Raw genomic sequence first — 6,000 nt, forward strand, 5'->3', positions numbered from 1 at the left:
ATCAGTTAAAAGACTGATGAATAAATGCACTTGCTGTATTTAGAAGACAAGGTTCAAGTCATGTAGACAAAAGCTCTCTAAGGATCACTTGGCATCTGAGCTGATGGAAACATCCTTCTCATCTATATAACATCTTCCAATCTTTACTGCAAATTAAAAGCTCTTTCATTTATTTATTTTGTTTTGTTTGTTATACTCTTTGAAAGGTTCTTCTTAGTTCAGTAGATACCTTTTATTTAAAATTACACTTACGTAAGAGAAATGAGTGCAAAGTATATGTGTAACAACACACATAGCACGGGTTGTATTTTGTGTAATCAAGAGTGCTGAGACTGAACTACGTGGAAATAAACCCAACTCAAGTGGATACTTTTTTTAATATTACAGTACAGCAGGCTGAAGTGTTCTTCTGGCCTGAAGTACTTAAAAAGTAAAATTCCTGGAATTAGGTGTATAAAAATCTGCATGTATGTGTCTTTTGCAGTTCTTACAAAGGACAGAAGAAACTCTAACAAATTGCAGAGGTTTCTACACACATCATGTTTCTCATTTATCACACTGTCATTCACTTTTATTCTGTTTTGCACATAAGTTCAAATAAATGCATACAAACACAGGTTTTTTAAGTTTGGGGTTTTTTTGTTAAATGCACCTTAGTGTTTTGGATATATTTTTCTTTTTCTCATTTGTCTTGGTTTGCATGTAAAACTATTAAAAGGCAACTTCAATTTCAGCAAAAAGTGTCTACACAAAGATAAAAGTTCTTCATTTGGAACTCCAAAAATAATGTCAGACACTGACATCTTTGTACTAGGGCATGTGTGTTGTGGCTGTACTGCTTTCAGGTCAGTTGCTTTGCATGAGCTCATGGCTGGCTCCAAAATAGCATGCAGACAAATCACTGTTCAAACCCCTATATTCTTGCATGTTTGTTGTCTGATGACCTTCAAACCTTTTTCAATTATTTAATCCCAGTAAAACTAGTACCAGAGTCCTAAGATTTCCTCTTCCAAGTCAGTCTCAGTTCCCTTTCTTGGAAATCACTGGTCTAATCTTCTCTTAGAGACCTTTGATGAAGAATTTTACACCCTTCCCAAACTATTTCATTGTTTCCTTGTCTTTTATTATTAACTTTTCCCCTGATACTTAAATGAATTTTCTTGTAATTTCCCTTATTTGCTGTGAATACAGAGAATTGCTCCTTTTCTTCTGTGCAGAACATTTTACAACTTTAAACACTTTATCAGATATTAGCTCCCCTTCAATCTTGCCTTTGAACTAAAAAAATCTTTCTCTTTTTCCTCAGAGATAATGCTTTCTTGATCTCCAGCTGTCACTGCTATTTTGTGAACTCCTTCAAATGGGTCAGCTATTCTTGCTGAATGCAAGTTCTGGACAGAACTCAACTGAAATTTTACCAGGTGAGGAGACTAGACAGATACATATAAATTTCTTATAAAATCCAAATTGTATCATGTATTACATTTTTATTACTCTGTCTTCAAAAAGATTGCTAAAAGAACATGAAGTACAACTCCAATTAAAAATTCTCATATGTTCACAGTGAAAAACTAAACACAATCCCCTAAATTTCTGTTGAAATCATGGTCTAGAATTTCAAATAACTTTCCCTTCATTCACAAATACATAAAAATGAGAAAATGAATGTAGCAGCACAAGCAGTTACCAATGTCTTTTATTAAAGTATCACCTGTGACCCCTTCAGAATATTGCAGCCTTGAAAATTACAGTAATAATTAGGTTGCAGCAAGAAACTAGGGCACTGAAACTTCAGCACTAGTTATTGAGAGTCTTGAAAAAAAAATTACAAGTGTCAGCTTTGTTGGAGGATGACAGAGAAAAGTTAAATGAGCTGTCCTACCCAACAAGAGTCCACACCCCAAGTTCCCGCTCTGAGAAAAGGAGGAACTGATGCTTTACCAGACAGACAAACAACCATGGAAGACATTAGGGTGCACTTAAAAACTTACTGCTAGTTTCTGATCTCCAAAATATTTCTGATTAAACAAACACTTTTAAAAAATTACTTCAACAATGTTTCTCAATAAAATAGCACATAAGATGGAGTAAAGAAAATTTAAAGAACTGTCTCGAGGCTGCCAAAGAAGAGAAGCAGAAAGATGCATCATCTGCTTCTGTGCATAGCAGTTCAGCCATTGTGTGATCAGCGTCTGTATCACAGAAATTAACAACAATTGATGTAAGGGAGTGGCCAGTGTGATACTTTCTTTTGTAGCAGACTAACCCATGTAAGTTTAAAAAAAACCCGTTACTTGTTACTTGCAAGGTATTGCTTGACCCGCTAAATCCCCTACTGCATGCTGCTTAAGCTAACAGGTCTTCCAGGCGCAGCTAGGATGTGGAGCGTTGTAAATGGCTTTAACAGGGAACAGACCTGGCAAGTCGCTGGAAGACCACGGATCTCGAAGGCATGTAACCTCGTTTACCCAAAAGAGATCCCGACATCAGAGCTGCCTGTTTCATGCTCTTACACATACAGGCATCAGCTGTTGCACAAAGACCAAGACCAGCAAGAACAGGGTGCCCTTGTCCCAGCGCAGCGCGGAACACCAGGCTGAGCACTGCCGCAGCCGCTGCCCCCGGACACCCCCGGGCCCGCCCAGGCCCGGCCGGGCGCGCCGGGCGCTGAGGGCCGGCGGCGGCCCCGTCGAGTTTACCCCGGGCAGGAAGGCACGGGGCTGCCTCTCGGGCGGGCGCCGGGCTCACCGGGCTCGGACAGCCCGGCCGCTCCCCCGGCTCCGGGAGGGTGTCCGCACCGCCGCGCTCACCCCGCGCCCCCCTCGCCCCCCGGCCCGGGCCCGCCTCGGCCTCACGGGCGGCTGCGGCGCCTCCCGCCGCCCCGGCCCCGCTCAGCTCACCGGGCCGCGCCGCGCGAGGCTGCGAGGAGGAGGCGACGGCGCTGGAGCGACCGGGCGGGCGGGGAAGGGGTTGCGCAGCAGCAGCTGCTCCCGCGAACGGGAAGAGACGGGAGACAAACGGCGGCGGAAAGCGCTCCGCCAGCGCTGCCCCTGTCCTCAGGAGGCACTCGGGGCAGCCCGGGCGGCACAGGCGGCTGCTGCGGACGGCGGGGACCCTCGGCGGCGGCGGGGCCAGCCCCACTGTCGCGGGAACCAGGGCAATGCCCGCGCCAGGCTGCGCCGCGCCGAGCCCCGAGGCTGGCTCGTCTTCTCGTCTCCTGACTGGCAGAGACGGAGCGGGGTGGGGTCAGCGCCGGCGGCGAGCTGTGGCCAGGGAGAGGTGAAGGAGGGAATCAAGGTTTAGAGGGTGAACGGAAAGTTTCCGATGGGCACTGGGGCAGAAACTACGTTCCCTCAGGCCCGAGGGACAAACCCAAACGCAGAGATCGTACTCCCATAGAGCCGGGCCAAGGACATCGCAGGGACCGACCCGCCGGCCGTCACTTCCGAGGCTGGGAGACCTCAGCAAGCCCCGACTGTCCTAATGTGCAGCCAGGGAAAGCAGTAAGCATTAAATGAAATGGGGCGAGGGGTCGAAATACGCTGGTGAATCGGTGTAGGAAACTGCTGCACATCACGCGGAGCTCCATGGAAAGAAGAGCGGCACGGCGGCCCCTGGCCGGTGAGCGTCTGTGCCACGGCACCCAAGAGAAGCGAGCTGGCCACTTCCATTCATCTGCACCTCAGATGTTGGTTTGGACTCTTGCGGTGACACCGTGACCTGACCAGGAGCTGATATGTGCCCGCAGCTGACAATCTGCTAAAGATGCTCATGACAATCATCAAACACAGGAAGGGAACAATTTTAAAGCTTTGTGACAGTAAGAAAGGCTGGAAGATTGCAGAGGAAAATTAAATTAGAGTCTGTTCACTTCTTTGCCTGTGGAGGTGTTTTAGAGAACTGAAACCTCCATTTCAGGCTTTCTCCTATGTTTATGATAAATAATTTCTGTGATTGTTCTTGTATTTCAGTATATAATCCCTGCAGGTCAAGACAAGGTTATATTATCAGGTAGCTGTTTTGGATAATGTGGGGCTCATGGTAAGATCTGAGCTCTCATGGCGACCAAAGTGCACTGCATGAGACTACAACATAAGATGTGCTAATTTCTACTTTTTCTTTCTTAGTGTAGACCCAGTTAAGAATGTCACAAGTAGGATACTTCCACAATAATTAAGTTCTGTTTTACTCTGCCATATACAGTAGAGTAACTACATGCAGAAGAAACAGACTATTATTTTCAAATAATTTATAGTGTGCTACAGTATGCTCAAATTTAGACTAAAATGACTATTAGAAAAAGCAATATCAGTCATAAAGAACTGCAATTTATAAGGCACATTTTAACTGATAAAACTATAGAGAAACACATGAAATAGATGAACAGAAGAAATAAAATGCAGATTAAAATAATGAGTTTAAGGTATTTCACGCCTTAACTTCTGACATAAAATATTGATATTGTTGAAAGTATTAGGAGAGAGATGTTTTAATTTTTTTTCATCTCATTTGCTTCAGTTTAAGTAGAATGTAGGGTTGGACTGCTTGAATATAATGGAATCCCACAAATAAAGAGAAACAGTCATGATGGTGGCACTGGGGGTAAGAAATGAAAAGGACCATATGGCTCACATCACAGCAAGAGCGAAATGAATGAGGAAGAACGAAACTTTGCTGCTGGCTTAAAGACTATATTCAGAGTCATTCAGCTGGGCTATGTGGTTAACTGTATTGATTATCTTATAGATAATGTTTGTCTACCACAGGGCAGCTGGACTGTGGAAGGCTAGAGAAGATGAATTGTGCTGTGGCTTTGGGACTCATGACAGGCTGATGAGATAGTTAATTCTAAGGCAGGCTGTATATGAATTTCCTTTTGCTGGGATAGCCCCTTAAGTGTATGGTGGGAGTTCAAGGACAGTGCCCAATGAACACAGTAAGTCAGAATCGAGAGCGTGTCTTTGCTGTTCTGAGGCATAGATCATGTCTTGGGAAGACTGCATTGAAGGTCTGTGCAGTGGGTCATTGAACACTGAAGCACCCTGCAGGGCTGTAGTGATTAGTGCGTACACAGTGGGACATTCTGTTTTCATGTCCATGACAATGGAGAGGGTATCCAGCTCACAGGTACTCTATAAGAACCTCTAAGGAGTGGTCATGTATTCCAAAAATCACACCAGCAATGTGTCATTTCAATTCCAACTGTGTTGATATAACTGCCTAAGGGAAAGGATGACCTTATTGTCTTTCTTTCTTTACCAAAATACTTCTTCAATACAAGAAATTACATTTTCTGCAGCTGTTCCATAGTGCACAAATGACTGCTCAAGGCACTAGCCCAGCCTGTGAACCCTGGTTCTTCAACCCATTAGGCTGCTCTGTTATGTGGGGTTACCTCCAAGGCCTGTGTAGCTATTATTTGGTCATGTGTTCTGGAATAAAATATCTTTTAAAATGGCCAGAAAGGGAGCATTAGGAGAAAAAAATGAAGAAATAGAAATTGTTGGGTAGAACTTCTGGGACTTGGTGCTCAGCACAGAAGGAAAATAATCTTTGCCATCACCTGTGGGGTTTTGTTTTGTTTATTTTTAATTTATTTTTGTTGGTTTTATTATGGTTTGTTTGTTTGTTTGTTTGTTTGTCACCCCCCCCCCCTTTTTTTTTTTTTTTTTTTTTTTTTTTTTTTTTTTTTTTTTTTTTTTTTTTAAGCAGCTTGCATATTTGAATGGCATTGTATCAGGAGAAGCCCAATGAGGAACGCTGGCCTCTTTTGCCCCTCACTGTAGGAATAATTGTTGGATAAACTTTGTTAACACTAAGCACTACAGTAGCCTTCAAGCATAACATTTTTACTGTATGGAGATTATATTTTTGTGTATTATTATCCTATTGAGAATACAGCCTGACTTTCAGTTGAGCACACTGTTGAAAATCTTTTCCTATTACAAGGTAAATGGTAAGAAAATTACATTTCATGCCCTTTTACTTGAAGATAATGGT

General features: G+C 43.5%; 1 protein-coding gene across 2 annotated transcripts in view; it reads right to left on the reverse strand.

Moving 5' to 3' along the window:
- RNF180 (ring finger protein 180) overlaps positions 1 to 2,976 on the reverse strand; it is a 68,130-nt gene extending 65,154 nt beyond the window's left edge. Inside the window, exon 1 of one of the 2 annotated variants that reach the window (XM_040090185.2) lies at positions 2,901 to 2,976. The gene's annotated coding sequence lies outside the window, so the exon portion shown is untranslated. The remainder of the gene's footprint in view (positions 1 to 2,900) is intronic. The other variant, XM_040090186.2, reaches the window with a different exon arrangement.
- Positions 2,977 to 6,000: the final 3,024 nt, after the last annotated feature.

Source organism: Hirundo rustica, chromosome Z (assembly GCF_015227805.2).
Source record: "Hirundo rustica isolate bHirRus1 chromosome Z, bHirRus1.pri.v3, whole genome shotgun sequence".
NCBI classification, from domain to species: Eukaryota; Metazoa; Chordata; class Aves; order Passeriformes; family Hirundinidae; genus Hirundo; species Hirundo rustica.